The 17712-nt window shown below is 39.7% G+C and overlaps 1 long non-coding RNA gene across 2 annotated transcripts in view; it reads left to right on the top strand.

The window, feature by feature from the left end:
• Nucleotides 1-13186: 13186 nt before the first annotated feature.
• LOC137159377 (uncharacterized) overlaps nucleotides 13187-17712 on the top strand; it is a 403501-nt gene continuing 398975 nt past the window's right edge. For both annotated transcript variants that reach the window (XR_010921622.1, XR_010921623.1), the window contains exon 1: nucleotides 13187-13263. This is a non-coding gene — a long non-coding RNA (uncharacterized lncRNA). The remainder of the gene's footprint in view (nucleotides 13264-17712) is intronic.

Raw genomic sequence — 17712 nt, 5'->3', positions numbered from 1 at the left:
CAGATCCTTAGTTTATTAAGAAACTATCCCTTGAAAAAGCTTATTTGCAAGTTTGCTTCCACAAAGATTTGGTCTCCAGATTTCTGCATTATGACACTAGAAGTGGGTGTTGGGAGGCTAAAGAAATAATATTCATCTTTGGGATGCTATTCTGAATTTAAACAAATCTCTGAACTGCCTCAGGTTTGCCAATCAATAGATAGTATGTGAAGTATTTAATTAGGCTGTGATTTAGTGTTTTCACACTATTCTCCTTAAATTTGTCAAAGACACAGAATGCACAAGACCATGAGCATCCAAAGATTGAAAACATCCTCCAGCATCTCTTTCTTAGTCTTTCCCAGTGAACAGTCTTAACACAAATCTTATTTAGCACTAGATAAAATATAAGTCTCTATATCTGAACCTCAGTGATCTTGTCTAGACTAAGATTTAAGTATTTGAGGTGTGATATTAGCAGGTGTTAACTAACACATGCCAAGTAACACATTTTAAAAGTTAGCGTGGACACTTCCTTCAACATCTGGTCAAGTTAGAAGCAGCCTAGCCTTTAACTTGAATTTAATACCTGAACTTTATGTCAGTTAAGAATCTGATCCAGATCTGAGTTTCATGGGGAAGCACTTAATGTGTGTCTACAGTGGATAAATTGAAACTACAGATCCTGTTACAAAGTGCCAGGTTAGGGCAATTTGGGATCCCCCATTGCCTTGTCCTACCCTCATGCCATGAACTCATGCTTCTTGGTTTGATAGTGACCTGGTGGGCTTTTTCCCAGAAAGGCAGGGACAGTAGCATCAGGTTACCTTTGTTTCTTCAGGAGTAGCAGCAGGACCTCCTCCTCCTCCAGGGGTAGCAAAAATGGCAGCAGGGGTCTTATCACCCATCATCAGAGAGACAGGGAGTGATAGCCTGCTGAGCACCCAGTACTTATCCCAGTAGCTGGGTATCTGGTGCATGTGTTTGAGTGGGTATCCGGTTCTGCTGTATTCCTTTTTTCTTGCCACAAACACATTGTGGTGGTGACACGGATCTCCAGAGGAGTGCATCATGACATTAATATCCCATTGAGATTAAAGTGGCAGGACATACATACCAGAGCTATTGTTTTAGGCTCTTGGTAGACATTACTGGATCGTTCAAGATTAGTTCACAATTTCAAGGTTTTTCTTTGTACACATGAGGACGAGAAACATTTTTGTCCTAAAAGGAAGCTTACAGTCTGATGTATTCACATGATTCCAGGAGCTGGGACCCCAGGCAAGGATCTTTAGGATATGTCTACACTGCAATTAGACACGTGTGGCTGGCTCATGCCAGCTGACTGCGGCTTGCAGGGTCTGATCTGTGGGCTGTTTAACTGCAGTGCAGACTTTCTGGGCTCAGGCTGGGGATCGGGCTCTAGGGCATTCCCATCTCGCAAGGTCCTAGAGTCCAGCCCTCAGCCTCAGCCTAGAAGTCTGCACTGCAGTTAAACAGCCTCACAGACTAAGGCCTGCAAATCTGAGTCAGCTGGCAGGGGCCAGCCATGGGTGTCTAGTGTAGACACACCTTTAGTGTCTATGCCTTAATCTGGACCTTTTAACTCCCCAAATTTGGGGGAAGATTGCATCTGACGCTGGAGCCAAACTTCATGTTTTGTGCACCACTAACAACAATGATGCAAATCTACCCATTTTAAACTTTAACTCTGTATTTTGTGGCAAATATTTGTTGGTCCATATTGCACAAATCTTAGAAGAAATACCAGTGGCTTTGACAGGTTCTTGAGGTCTGCATGATTTTCAATTCTTGACATCAGTTTTGTGATTATTTTTAGACAGTTGTTTTTCCCCTTCCTCCTTTTCTTTTCTCAACCAGAAATTTAGTGAACAGTACAGACTGGAATTGTTTGAGTGCTTCTGCAATGTGTGTGGAAAGATTTTGTTTTCCATGTAATTGCCTCTTCTGAGAAAGGAAGAGTCTTGGATGAGCAAAATACTGTGAGTGCGTGCATGCATGTGTGTGTGTTTCCTTCTCTCTTTTAAACCTCTCGTTCTTCCTATTTGGTTTTCCATTCTCATTCATTTCTTCTGATTTCAAGAAATTTTTGTCTCTTATGAGTTTGTGTATTTATTTAATCTACAAACAATTGCAAACAGGGTTCCAAATAACTCCTCTGCTCCCTCTTCCATTTGCACTCTGGCCTCTTACAGATTGAACTTTGTCTCCCCAAGTATTTTCCTCATGTGAGATGCTCTTTTTTTCTTCTCAAGAAAATCTTATGCTGCAGTTAAAGCAGTCTTGGAACCTGGTAATACAGTGCACTAGCTAACAGTAATTTTATTCCCAACTGAAAATTTTGTGGAAGTAGCTAATATGTTATCCTCCATTTTCAGCGGATGAGGTTTTACAGTGGCTTACTTCCCTTTAGTTTAGGATTATGCTATCCTGGCACTGTAGGTTTGTATGTATTTATTTTTGTTGATTTAAATGAAGGCTCAGGTATCACACAAGTTCTTATCTTTTATTTATTAAATGTTTGCTATTTGAAAGGAAACTCTAATAGGTTGAGCTCCAGATTCTGGTTTTGGGGTGGGAGATGTATGGAAAGGCTCGCATTAATTAATATATTTGTGGGGATAAGAGGGAATGTCCCTCTTAGCAACTGAATACTCCTTTGTCTGTCTGTCTGTCTCTCTTATGTCAACTGAATACTTGGCCCTACTTGTTTTTTCAAAGCATCATACAGGCATTAGGTATATATGGGAAGCCCTGGAAGTCCATGCGGTATGTTGAATAGCACTCACTAGAAGACAATTCAGGGGCAAATCTAGCAATTTCTGAAAAGCAAAGGACATGTCAAAGTTCTACTCTGGACATGTGTAAGTCACAGAGGTGGGCTCCATGCTTCTTGTATGCTATAATGCACTGCTCTGCAGTATGTACAGGGGGGAAGATTTTGGGTGGAGGTTAGAAGGGTGAGGATAAAGCCAGTGAATCCAAAAAGATGAGCATGCAGCCTCAGCATAATGGTTTGAGGGCCACAGTTACTCTCACATCTGCCATGATGTTAGTACCACCTCTCCTTAGGCTGAGGGAGGGGCAAATAGTCATAAGCCATGACAGATGCTTCTTACTCTAGCTCTAAGTGAGAATGGGTTATATCCATAGCCCCCTGTGACAGACTGCAAACAGATGAACCTTCACTCTGATCATTCAGGTGTTAATTAGCTCCCAGAGAAACCTGATTGGGGTAATTATCTGATCAGTCTGGCTGGCTGGGATAAATAGCCAATTAGCCCATCAGCCAAATGTCTGATAAAGAGGAAGAAATCCCTATGGGAGGGCTAGCAGAACTCTGTTATACAGATGCCTTAAGGGAGCCTCAGGTCCTGAAGAGCGAGAGCACGAGCGCGCGCGCGCGCGCAAAAGCACTGTAGATATTGTAAATACTGTTGCACAGGGATTCTGGTGGTGTTGGTGAAGGAAAATTAAAATAAAAAGATTCTGCAACTGCACAACCACTGGAGTCTGTAAAAACAATGAGTCCTGTAGTGCTTTAAAGACTAACAAATTTAATTTCTGCCGGCATAAGCTTTCGTGGGCTGCAACCTGCTTCATCAGATGCCACAGATGGAGTCTGTGTAGTTTCTGCAGAGATGAAGACAGGAGTGAAGTCATGAGCTGTTACACTCCCATGCAGGGCTTTTTTTTTTTTTTTTTTGCACAAGGCTTGTTTGCTCCAGCAGTGTGGAGGAGTTTGTTTCAGAATAACCTTGCTGATTGCTTGTTTGGTATTGCATTATTGGCAGCTAGGTGTCTATACTGAAGTATCATTTTGCATTGTCATTCCAAAAAGAGTCACACTTTCTTGTAGGTTTCTCTCTTCTCTCAAGATTTTGATATGCATGATTGACTTTTTTTCTTTGTAATTATAATGCTTTTTATTAAGTGTTTCTTCAACTAGGAAATTATTTCTTCTCTCTTAACTGTTGCTCCCTTCTACTTCCCAGAGAGTTTGTCTCCTGTTGTCTCATAATATGAATTAGTAAATTTCTCTCTCCTTTTCTTGATTGAGGATTATTCAATTATGAAGTACTCAGTGAAAACCCTTTGGGGCCTCATTTTTTAATCCTGTCCCATTGTGATGTTTCTGGGTAACTTTTCTGGTAGATCTGTTCTTAAACTTTCCAAACTACAAACCTATGTTATAATAGAATACAAGTTTCAGAACACTCCTCCTGTCTCTCCATAAGGAAATGGAGCTTGAAACAACCCCCTGGAGCTCTTTAAGACCCACAAAAGAGATATGATCCCAGGTACGTGTTACTAGATCATTCTTTCCTGGCTGTCTGGATGGTGGGTCTTGCCCACATGCTCAGGATCTACCTGTTTGTCATATTTGGAATTGGGAAGGAATTTCCCCCTGGGTCAGTTTGGCAGAGCCTGGGTTGTTTTTGGTTTTTTTATTTTGTTTTTTTTTTTTTTTTTTGCCTTCCTCTACAGTATGGGGTATGGGTCACTTGACGGTTTAAACTAACATAAATGATGGAGTCTCTAACTTGAAGTCTTCAAATAACTCAGAGGCTAGGGGTCTTTGATAAGAGTGGGTGTGTGGGTGAGATTCTGTGACCTGCAATGTGCAGAAGATCAAACTAGGTGATCATGATGGTCCCTTCTGACCTTAAGTTCTGTAAGTCTATCATTTTGTGGTTACCCATACTGAGGCAAATCCTCTAGTACCTATTTAAAAAAAAAACCTCCAATTTCAGTCAGTTCTTTCTGAGATTGGCCTGAGCTTTATTTCAAATGAATAGCTAAATAAAAGATTAACTACCTGTCATCTTCCAGATATCTCAAGCATAAATCTGGATAAATCTTCAATTGTGAAAACCTAGTTGTGGTAGTTGCTTTCCCTTTCCTCACCTAAACCCACCCCTCACATTTGGATAAAGTTAATGGGTCATTACCCTGTTTGTTTAATATTAGTCTCCTTTCTGTTACTTCATATTGTCTCTTCAGTCTTGCTGAAAGAACCTTCACTTCTGTAGCTTTTCCTATGTCTTCCCCTCCTGGCAGTTTTTCTGCTTCTTTAGTAGAGCTGATTAGATAATAGAATTTCTATCCCATGGGAAATTCTGATGCTTCAAAAAATTTCATCTGAAACTGGGACAAAAACTTTAAATTTATAAATATTTAATTAGATGGAAATTTTTAAAAAAATTCAGAAACCTTGAAATTACATTATAGAAATGTTTCATTTAGATAATAATGGAACATATAATGTAAAATATTTAACTGAAATACAGTTGGAACGGAATGAAATGAGAATGTTGAAGCAAAGTAATCTAGTTCAATTCTGAATTTATTTGTACAATCCAATGTAAACTTCATCTAAATAGACATGTTCCTACAAAATGTTTTGATTTTGACTAAACAGCATTTTCTGATGTTGGGGGGAGGAGGAATGTTTCGACAAACTATATTCTTTACTTTGTTTCCTACTACCATTAATTCTAAAGAAGCTAGGGAACATTGAGTATGAAAGCCACTGTACAGAATAAAATGGTGTTGTATTTTAAATGTCTTCTCTCTCTCTCCTGCTACCGGCTGTGCTCTGACACATCCAAAGAGAAAATTTGTTCCTTTGTTAGGGAAGCTCCATGTGGAGTCCAGGAGAGTAAAGTAACTAGGAGAGTTATGTGATTTTGAAAAAAGGGGTGGAGCGAAGCCAGTTCTAACTTCTAATATCTGATACTTTTATGGCTTATTTAGAAATTGCATTAAAAGATTATGTGAGAGAGGGGGACTTTCTGTAGGCTTCGGCACATTAGGACAAAAAAAAGTCTGAGGTTTTAAGCAAGTGCTGTTCTGGAGGAGCGGAGAGTCCAACTTAATTTTTTCCTTTTCAGCAAAAGTCAGAAGTCAAAAGTATTTGCTAAACCTTTCACAGCTATTAGGAGAGAAAAGTGTTCTCAGAGTTTTAGAAGTCTCTCTCTTAAAAGTCCTTTGTTTCATTTCCAAAGAAGTTTAATTACAAAGGAAAGCTTGAATTCTCCCTTGAGGGGATTGTATTTTTTATAGCCATAATAATCTTTTTAATGTAGCAATCCTCTTACAAATAAGGGATCTTCCTGTTTTTGGAGCACATGGATATTTATTGAAATGCGCACACTCCCACTGGGCTATTCATGAATGAAGATTGATACATTCATGAGTCCTGACATCTGTTACAATTGGATATTTACAGTTTTGGCTTCCCATAATAGTCCTCGAGAGATTGGTATAAAGACTATGTCAGCATTCTCCAGTTGTAGATGAATGGAGAATTTTTTTTATTGTAGGCAATTACCTGTTACATCCATAAGAAACCCAAGAGCAAAATGAGTTGTTTTAACAGTTAAATGGTTAATCCTGATTGCTGTGCTTCAGTTTTTTCTCTCACCACACTCCTAATGCTCATCCCAGATTGAACTGTATCCAACGCTTCTCTGGAAAGGTTCAGTTTCTCGGATTATGATGGGGGAATGACTAATTCTACTGAATTCTTGAAATTATGGTCGTTACCATTTTCAGTACCAACTGGAAATGCTAATCCTCCTTGCAAGGTCAAATCTCATGCTAATTAACATCAGGAGCAATGTATAGTCACTCATCACTTATCTCAGATGCACTAGGATTTAGCTAATATTTTGCCTAATTGCTACCCTTTAACATAATATCTAGCTTATCAACTCTGGTATGTTAACAGGGACAAAAAGTTAAACCTCAAAAGTATCACAGGTGGGGACAAGTATTCAAAATTCAGACACTTCTCTGAACACCTGCGCTGTAGAAAAAAGCTGAAATTTATCAAAAACTGATATTTTTGTGAGATTTCTTTATTTCAGCTGGGTTGAAAGTACATAGCCTGACTTTGATCCTCCACTCCACTTGAAGACAATGGGGCGGGGCCTTACCCTCTGTTGTCCACTCCCTTTTGTAGTCATGTAGACCAGTGTAAGGTGAGTGCAACGTAGGTATAAAATGATGCCATTCTGAAATGGTAGCACATCACACTCTGCACATATTAAAATGGTAAGACAAAGTAAAAGGCAGTAGAGAATCTGGCTCTGGAAGTTGAAAGAGCTAAACATCACACAAGATCAGGCCACATACTGACCTTGTCTAGACTAAGTGTTAAATGGGGTTTTCATTGAATTAAACTAGTTTGACTTAGAGAACTCAATTGAAAAAAGCAGCATTTTCTCTTATTGGAGATAAGACCTTATGAGACCATATTGTACTTTCTCCATGGTACACTGGGTATTTCCATTTCCTAGCCTGGCCTGTGGATCATATAGCTTTTTGCTACAATAAATGTTCAGGTTTTAGGAAGAGGCTTGCAATGATTGGGAAAAGGTGAGGCCTTATTTTTTATAACGAACAACTTCATGCTTCTCACATTTCATGGCCTCCCTCTCAAATCCATTTTAATCTTTGAAGCTGAAGCCATGCAGCTACTTGAGAACAAAGAAGGAAAATGTAAGTAAAAAATGAAATTGTTGGGATTGCTACAGAAATGCAATTCCTGGTGCCAAGCCTTGTTTTTCTGTGCACATTGGTAAAATTGTGCATTTATTACATTTTGTGAATGGATGCCATGCCTTTATACCAAGCACTGAGGTCTCTCAGAAATATAACATTTTCATTGGCTCCTCTATTTTGGGATTTATCTTCAAATGAGCCTCCAAAGCTATGTGTCCAACGAAGTTTGTGCGTGTGTGCCCAGGGTGCTAGCTGTGCATCAGTAATGCAAACAGGTACTTATGAATACAATTGTCATATTGCGCTCAATATTTTTGCATACAAATTAGGAGTTTCACTCAAAAGATTAAAGTTCTCTGATTCAACTGCCTATTCATCCATAGAACTTGTAGATCATGGGCAGCAGCACTGATTGGTTCTTCAAGACCTGATTGGATCATTTTTGGTGAAATTTCATTTAGCTGAAATAAGCTGGTTTGCCAAAGCAAAATTGTTTAATGGAAACTTCTGTTTCATTGGACGGAGAGGGAGAGTGCCTGTCTCACAGTTTGAAGCCTGGTGGTTAGGGTACTAGCCTGGAAAGTGGGAGATCCAGATTCAAGTCCCTGCTTTGTCTGATTTAGAGCAATCTGGGACAAAAAACAATGCTTAGTATCAGGCAGAATAGGGATTTAAACTTGGGTTTCCCATATCCCTGGCTACTTTCACACACATTTCCCCCATTCCACCTTCCAGAATTGAAAAGATGAGGTTTCACTCTGAAAAAGGAAATTTTCACAAAAAATAGAACTGTCAAAATGTTTGTATGGTTTTGTTTTAATTCCAATCTATAATGAAAACAAATGTTGAAGTCTCAAATATTGACACACAACAGAATTGACATCCTCCAGTGAGCTCTCGCTATGATGGCTCCAGGCTGAATGCCTTCATTGTCTAGTAGTTTTGTGTCTTGGCCCATAGACTCAGCAAGGTGAACCAGACATTTAGAGTCCATTATAAAGCTGGCTCTTGTGATATGGTCACCTACCTACTAAAAACTAGGATTTGGAGACATCAGCTCATTTCACATATACTGCTAAACAGCCATCAGTGAATTTAAAACTGACTCATTGAGATTTAGGAGACTTTTAATGGTGTGGTGATGGTAAGTCATCACCCTTATGAAAGCAAGTATCATCCATAACTAAAGTTGCTAATTCTGCAAGAAAGGTGTTTTAACCATCTGTTCATCTCTGAGCTGTGAATAATTGCAGTTGTATTTGTTTATTGATAATTTGTGAGATTCAGTGTAAGCCCACAGTGACCCAGGGAATCCCTCAGTGCCAACTAGCAGAGGACACAAAATACCATAACTCATATTGGGCCTGGTTCCATTGCCCCACCACATCATAATTTGTATCTGAAAGGTGTCATGTAAGGTGGTATATACAAACTGGTAACCCACTGGCAATTAATATTATTGAGTGATGTGTTGATGGGTGGTGTATAAAGAATTATAGATGTGTGATGGAAATACATACTTAAAAGGGTGTTTTGCAAGCAGTGCCTAAGCCCAACCTATCCTAGATAAAGGAATGTAAAATGAGCCATGTAACACCTCAGAGGACAATGAAAAGTACATCCACATACAAGGTAAACAAAGCTATCAAGCTAAATCAGAGGTAGACTGGTTAATGATCATGATAGGGTCTGACACAGAGACAATAGACTTTGGGATATTGAAGTGTAAGGGGTCCCTCTACCACAGCCCTTCCACTTCGGTTCCCCTCTGGCCAACAAAGGACTTGAAGACCCTTTGGTTTGCAGTCATGAATGCTTTTATTTTACAGGGTGTATGTGAATTCCCACCACCTTACCGTGCCTTGCTTCAGCCAGCAGTCTCTGTGGTTGTTCAGGGAGACAGGCAAAGCCTCCACACTCCCTTCCCATCTGTCTCTACCCCATCTCTTCTGTTCTGGGCCAACCTATAAACCCTGCTTAGCCTGTGTAAGATGACAGCTGCCTCATCTCAGATAATCAGACCACCACCCAGCTAACCAGCTCTGCTGCCCTTCAGCTATAGAGGCTGGAGTGACAGGGGGCTGGCCAGGGGTTACCCCCCAGCACCTTGTTACACCAAGCAAAGGCAGAAAGACATTTTGGCATCCATCACTGAGCACAGGATAGGATACAGCACCCTTTGAGCCTTTGAAAGCTGGGTGCTCTTAACCTAGAAGGCAAAAGTTCCTGGAGATTTTAATGTGAGCGAGAAACCTACTAAAAAAGAAAAATTGTAGCTTGCTGAAATTTTTTAAATCACAACACAGTTTCTAGTGACTTTGTCTCAAATGCGACCACATGTCTTCTATTATTACTCATCACTTAAATATCGGTTTGTTGTGAATATACTTACTCTGGTTTTATTACAAAACCATTGCCATGCTAGGTATGAAACGGACTGGTAAAATTCTCAGCTCAACTAACAAGCTGGTTTGTGTTGTGTTTCTTTGAAGGCAGCAAACTTGATAACTTCTGTGAGTATCAATCAGAGGGATTGGACACTGCAAGGGAGACAGATTTGGGGGGGACTCAGGACTGGAAGGGCTGTTGATGTCACTCTGCAAGGAATAACCAGGCTGGTGGAAACTAGGGTGAAGCCACTATGCTGTGAGCAGGCGGCTGGTGTCATGTCTGTGAGCCATAGCTGCACAGCACAGAAGCACCCAAAGTTATGGGTCAGGAGGTGACATACCTGACCAGTAATGGGGTTGAGCCCTCAAAACTTCAGACCCATATGGCAAATAGGGAGGGATGAACAAAGGAAATATATTTCTTTCTCAAAGATATGCTTCTGAGTTTTAGTTTAAAGCTGGATGAGAAAGCAAATGATGTAGGTGAATTTATCCTTGGTATATACTGAGAGCTGATGAATAGGAAAATACATAGATAAACATTGTGAACAAGGAGTGGCTTGAGCTTGCAATGTGTTGAGTATGTTAAACCACAATTTCAGATTGCATTACCACAAGTGTCTTAATATTTCTAAGGATTTTTAGGGTTTTTTTAAAACATATTTTCTAGAATTTTAGTACTTTTGATCAGCACTTATCCATTGTAAAGTACAGGATAATTCTGACGACTAGATTTAATGTAGATGTCTTAGGTTTGATTGCCAAGAAACTACTTTGGAAGAAAGTTTTCATTGTTCAGAAAAGACTTTTAGCACTGCATTTGATAGTATAAAATATGCGAAGATATGAGAATGGTACATAAATGGTGCACCCTGTCTCCTGGGGAATACAGATATATAGTTAATGAAATGCTAAATGAACAGATGCAGGGGGTCTGGTGAATGAAGAGTGGGTATCCATAGGAGAAGTTGTAGGAGAGCAAAAAGGCACTTAGATAAAAGGAACAAGGGGAAGGAGGGAGCATGATGGGAGAAGGAGCTAGTTGTGGAAGGGCAGACAGAGGGAGGAGGCTGGCAAAAGTATGGTAGGGAAGTTTAGGGTAGGAAGAATGGGTAGGTAGCTTAGAAGTGAGGGAAAAGTTGGAGCAGGAGTGCAGCTTTATGAAGAATAGGGGAGTGGAGATGCCTGTGAAACCCCAGCTGCCTGAAATGTTCTTAGTATACAGCCAAAAACAAACCAGAATCCTCATCTGCCATTAAGTTGAAACCAGACTCAAGAATTAGGGGCACATCAGCTGTTAATGGAAACCCAGCATATGGCCTTTTCAGCCTACAGCAACGGAGCCCTCTGAATTTGGCAGCAGTAGAGATTTGTGACTGCAGAAAAGTGAGGCCAGAGACCTGCCAGCCAGCCTAAAAGTGAAGATGCATGCTTCTTTTCTGGCTCCAGATCTCTACATCATCTCCCTTTAGTTGCCCCCTTGTGCTACCAATTTAGGCCATGTCACTCTCTCCACGTTCATTTAGGTGGTCTCCCTGGATGCTAAATTACAGCAGTGTATTTCAGAAAAAGAAGCTGTCTTTCCAGTAATTCGAATGCTGGGGAGGAGGTATGTTTCAGGAATTCATTATCATACTGAATTCTTTGCACAAAAGAAAGAGAAAATCAATTATCACAGAGGGGTACAATAAGAGAAAGAACCTTAAGCCCGGATGAAACCCTAATACTTTAAAGATGAACATTAAGAATCAAACATCAAAATAACACAGTTCTCCAAATCCCTGTACAAAGGGAGACATTGTTCATCTGACACTGTTGCTGATTGGGCAGCATATGTGCAGTGGAGCAAGATTTGCTTTTACTTGTTACTCACCAGCAAAATGTAGCATTTGAGGGAAATCAGGCCTTATCCAAAGTCCTCTGAAGTCAATGGAAAAAAAATCCTGCTGACTTCAGGAGCTTTGGATCAGGGCCTACTTTTGCTCAGGTATAAAATATTACTTTTTATCTTTCATCTTAGGATCTGAGAGCTTTTTACTAACAATATAAAATATGCTTAAAATACACTGTTTTGACAAATATTTTTGACAATAAGCTCATTTTAACAGAATATAGAATGGAAACAAAACCAAAGGGGATGTGAAAAAAAGCATTTAGTATTTTTTAAAACTAGAAGGAAAACTCGGAGTAATGTGCTTTATTTGCCTAGCTCTACCAATAAGTAGCTCTAGTGATACACTCTCCAATGTTTCTAGAATATTATTTATTTGAACTGCATTATCACTTAGGAACCCCAGGAGCCAAAGTTCTACTGTGCTATGGTATAAACATATAAAAAGGTCTGTGCCCCAAAGAGCTTCACTCCTAAGTATAAGACAATAGTACATTTGGCTAAAACAAACTGATGGGGTGCATAAGATAATTAGGCACTACTGATCAGTATGATAAGCAATGGTTTCAGTATAATAAATAGCACAATATCATGTTTCTGGAACCTCTAAAACTAATGGGATCATAATGTATCTTAGACTTTTCACTTTCCTTCAGCCTGATGTTGTCCTATCTACACTCTCTGATAAGAAACTCTCCTTACTATTTCCTCTTATCTACATTAGGGTGATCACATCTTATGGGATACTTTGCAGTTGTTTGTTTTTAACTTTCTAAAGCCAAGAATAGAAATTACAGAGCATTCTAGAAATGTGAGTAATAACTGCTGGTAACTAAGCAGAGAGAAGCTGCTTGTGTTCAAACTCCAAAAGTGATTACCCTCCCAGCAAGGCAGTGTAGAAAGGAGGTTCCAACCTGAGCCTTTATATAGTCCCAAAACATCACCATCATTGATCATATTCTTCTATTTATTTCCTGAATATTAGCTCTAGGCATAGGTTTTGGGGTTTTTTTAACAGCTGTTTTCCAGTGGGCAAATCCAAGTCTTGTCTTGTCTAGCAGAACAAATGGTATTTCTGGCAGGACAGCCAAGTTAGGTAATGAAGCCTGTGCCCCTTTTAATGGAACTGTTTGTGAAATGCCATCCAACAAGAGGACCTCTGGGTCTAGGTAGTGACCCTGTTATAAGCTCCCACACTCACTTCATTCTCCATCATGTTACTTTCTCCCATTCCTGTGGGTAACTGTGATGGAGTGTATAGACCCTGTGCTGGAAGAGTCACCAAGAGGTTAATGGGTTGAGCACCTACTTACGCACCTGCAGCTAATTATTTAACGAGCAACAGTTGGAATGAAAGGCTGCAGCTCAGATAGAGAGGCTCTGAAGCACCTGCAAAAGGGGAGAAAGTGGTGTAAGGAACCAAATCTCTTAGGACAAAACACTGGAATGAGCTTCTCTGTGGGGGAGCTGAAGGTAGGTAGTGTTTCAAGGAAGCAGCTGAGAGTCTAATAGAGAAGTCCTTAGTTGCTTAATACAGGGTCTCTGAGCTGGGATCTGGAGCAGAGGGAGAATCTGGGTTTCCCCAATTTGTCTCTAAAAAAGGGAATAGAAAGCCCTCCTGGTACAAGGGTGCAAGGACTATTGAGCTCAAAGTGGGGCTGAAAACTTGGCACAAGGTCACTGGATTGTTTGTTGACTCCTGAGAAGGAGTAAGTAACAGGGCTGTAAGGCAGAGTCTAGACAAAGGGCAAACCACCACAGGCCTGGAGTTGCTGTGTCTTCGCAGTGGGTTCTAGAATCTAAGAGACAGATAAACTACACCTAGTCAAGGGGTGAACCTTCCTCTGCATGTCCCATTCCCACAGCGGATGGCATAGTTGTCTGTTTCAAGTTTGAATTCCCTACCCCAACATGTTTAAATCCTTGCAGGCTTAATTAGCCCTTCATCTTTCCAAGGCATATAAAGTGAGCTCCATTCAGGTTTCTGTGTGAATGTCTGTCTTTCAAATGAGACTTCAAATTTGTTCTGTTAAATATTAAATATCCACTGATGCTTTCTATATAAATGGGAATTTGTCCTTTTGACTGGAATTTCCTTCTTCTGACACTGTTGCGTGGCATCACTATATTGTAGCTGGTTGCAGCCCTCCATCCCAGAGGTGGCAACATTTTTGAGTTGTTTATGTGTACTGCTTAAAATAAATTGGGATCCTACAGGATAAAAAAAATTATATAATACTATAGGTTTCCAAGGTATTTTTACAGACAGGTAGACAAAGATTTTTGGGAAGTTTACTATCTGAAATGTGAAGATACAACACAAATAACAGTGGATCAGGTACTGGTGAGAACAAACAGCATTGTAGGGGAAGATCAGCAAGGGGGTTGGGGTTAAGCTAAAGAACTGAGGAAGAATGAGAGGTTTCTTGGTGTATGGGAGGATGATGGTTGTTCCTTGAGTGTCTCACTGGAAGGCATGTTCTCCAGTACTCAAATAATTCTTGCAGTTTTTCTCTGCACCCTTTACAATTTTTCATCAGACTTTTTCAAAAAGGAGTTATGAAAAAATTGGAGAAGGTTCAGAGGAAAGCCATAAGAATGATTTGAGGACTGCAAAACCTGCCTTAAAGTGAGGTCAATCTGTTTTCCTTATTTAAGGGAAGGTCTAGAAGTATCTACAGAAGGTGAGGTTTCCAGATTAAGGCACAATAAGATTCAGTGGCTGAAAGCTGAAACTAGACCCACTTGGGCTAGAAATAATGTGCACATTTTTTATAGTGAGGATTAACCATTGGAACAATTTACCAAAGGATATGGTAGTTTCTCCATCACTTGAAATCTTTAAATCAAGATTTAGAAGTTTTTTTTTTTAAAGATATGCTGTAGCTTAACCAGAAATTATCACACTTGATGCAAGAATCGGTGGGTGAAATTCTATGGCCTCTGTTGTGTAGGTGGTCAGACTAGATAATGCCCCTGATCTCTCTGCACTTAATACCTATGAAGGTGAAAAACAAAGGTGGTAACATAAGTAAGGAAAAAAGTAAATGGAAGGAGACCAAACATCAAGGAACATCAAGGAAGGAGAATTACATAAATGCAAAATGTTTTCTCTTTCATGAACATTCTCTCTCACTCCTACCAGGATGAAGCACACACCTTAAATAGCCTATTATTCATACACAGCAATTCATCATCTCTCTCACACACAGGTTTCTAGTTAAGACTTAGAAACCTGATTTTTCTTCACAAGATTGTTTGAGAAGAACTTAAATCCCAAAGTCAACTAACCCTAAATATTTCTGTTGTCTTTCTCAGGCAGAATGTCTGTAGCTATTGCTTCTCTTCCAAAAGTTACTTATATTTTTTTCCCCTCCTTAAATTGCATGATCAATGCTGGTCGTTATCTGACATTTAAGGGAATGAAAATGCAAAGCCCAGTCTGGTACAGAGAAACAATGACTTTTTTTTTTTTTTTTTTTTTGGTTTGAAGACTGCATTAACTTTTTCAATCAGCCACAATCAATTAAGCATAATTTCCAGGAAGCAGCTTTTAACCTGCATAAAATCTGGAGTTAAACTGGATGTTATCAGATAAATGCAAGACACTGTTTAAGGTTTGCTAATGATGTCTGTTTCAAAAAGTGAAAATAGTGATGTGTGTTTCTAATGACAAAAGCTATTGTATCATTTTGAAAGTGACAATCAAACTTATATTTACACTATCACCTTTATTACATTTTTAAGGAAACCATTTAAATGAAGTTTTTAAACCAAAACCTTTTATGACACTAGCACCAGGGCTTTGACATACAGTATCAAATATAACAGCCTTTCAAAACCCTTATGCTTTTAGGGTAACATTTGTCTTTGTGCAGTGGGCCACCACAGGGCATATGAACCACTTTAGTTCCATTTATATTATGTATTGAGAATTTAAGTGGGATTTAATTAATGCTATATAGACCTTTTGCTGGCCCTCTGCAGCAGAGTGAATTTCATCTTATTCCTTAGGGCACTGAGCAGTTTCCAGGGTGGATGACAATTGAATTTTAGATTTTTCTAGGGTTTCGATGGCTGGTCAGGCAAAATGTGCTAACCCTGGGATCAGGAAGGATTTACAGCATCTTGGAGGCAGGCTGAGTCAGGGATCTTTCCTTCCTTCCTTCCCTCCTTGCTAAGCACCCAAGTGCTTGGTGCTGTACAATGCATGTCTAGTATACAGTCCTATCCAGAAACAGATGAAACAAGTCACACTGAAAAGTCAGAGGAATATGGCAACTTCTGTTTTTCTTATATTCATATTCTTTCTATTCCCTTTTTAAAATGTTGAAATGGAGAGGGCAATTGGCCAACGTTAGCCTCTGTAGGTGGAATCAAATAAGTGAGTGTTCAGGAAGGCACTGAATGAGGAGGAAGCTGGCAGTTGGTGGCCTGGGCCTGGGAGGGTGTTTTCTAAATGAGGACAATATGGAAGGAGGCACAGAGAGGCACATGGGAGATGGGCATGAAGGCTAGCATTACTGAGAGAATGAAGGGACATGGGGGAGGACAAACATGTTAAGAGTGGAGATTTCAGATGTAGGCCAGGGTGGGAATTATATAGAGCTTTGAAGGTAAGGATGAGAAGTTTAGCTTGATATGGATGAGGGTGAACCAGTACATAGATTTAAGGAAGGAAGAGTAACATGGTCTAATTGGCAGGCAAGGAAGTTAATGATAGTAGCTGTGTTTTGGGAGAAGGGAGTCCTGACTTGCCTTGTCTCCCTACTGCTAGAACCCATCCTTGATATCCTGGATATACAGCTGATTTGCCTTCCAGCTGCTAGGGTTATTCAGGTGGCAACACACTTAGGAAGGTGTTTGGTAAAGTAAAGTGAATATCTAGAGAGGCAGAAGCACTGCAGGGGTAATTTCTTGAGAGCAATTTTACAGAACAGGAAAGTAGCCATGAGGGAGTTTGTTCTCTTATCATGGTTGATCAGTAGTTTGAGATGGTAGGAGTAGTTTCCATTTCCTAAATTCTACTATGTATAGTGTATGGTTAAACACTACAGTGGAGTGGGTTTTAATTGATCAGCCAGTGAATGTACCTAGGAAGCACAGATGTATTTCATGCAAATGATTGGGTGCTAGTCTGCCCACTTCACCTTCACTTTCATCTTTGATTTGAGACAATGTTATAAGAAAAGAAAAAACAGAACAAAAGAGGACTTGTACGACACACTGAAAATAGGTCTTTTTTTTTTTTTTCATAAGCTTCAGAGAGACCTCTTGAATGCCTTTTTCCTGAAAATACAATACTACTGTAAAACTTTGCTGGATGATGAATTGCCCTAGCCATAATAAGATGACTTCTTTTGAAGTGGGTCTCTGATCTGACTTGAAAAATAATAGTGAAGGGGAGAAGAAAAAGGAGTAAATACTTGATAGTTTTATAAAATTATATTCAGTATTCTCCCACCCCCTGTAGAATATTAGCTTTTGCATTGGGAGGGGAAAAATAGACATTTAACATTCACAGTTTCCACTGAACTCCCGAACTACTCTAAATTGTCAGCAGCCCACAGAGTTTTAAAAACTTGTTTGTTTCAAATTGTTTCCCCTTCATCTCATAAAAAGCTTGAACCATTTGGCTTGAACCAATGTGAATTGTACTTCCAAACTTGGAAGAATGAAGACCTCATTACATCCTTATCCCAGCCCCCTCAAATAAATAAATAAAATTAATTCTATAGGACACTCATTTAGGATATATTTCCCTAATTCTGGACTAAGAGGCATGCCTTGTTTTCCAGTTGCTGTAGTGATGCTAAAAGCAAGGTAGCTGAGAAAAAGAGAACTTTCTTGGGGATTGTGAGAGGTAGTGTGGGGTGGTGGGCTCCTGTGACCATAAGCACCCTATATTCACACCCTACACAG

This window comes from Emydura macquarii, unplaced genomic scaffold (genome assembly GCF_026122565.2).
Source record: "Emydura macquarii macquarii isolate MOO-44397 ecotype Brisbane River unplaced genomic scaffold, CSIRO-AGI_Emac_v2 contig_1876, whole genome shotgun sequence".
Classification (NCBI taxonomy): domain Eukaryota; kingdom Metazoa; phylum Chordata; order Testudines; family Chelidae; genus Emydura; species Emydura macquarii.
The sequence above is the reverse complement of the archived record's forward strand: the minus strand, read 5'-3'. Positions and strand labels throughout refer to the sequence as shown.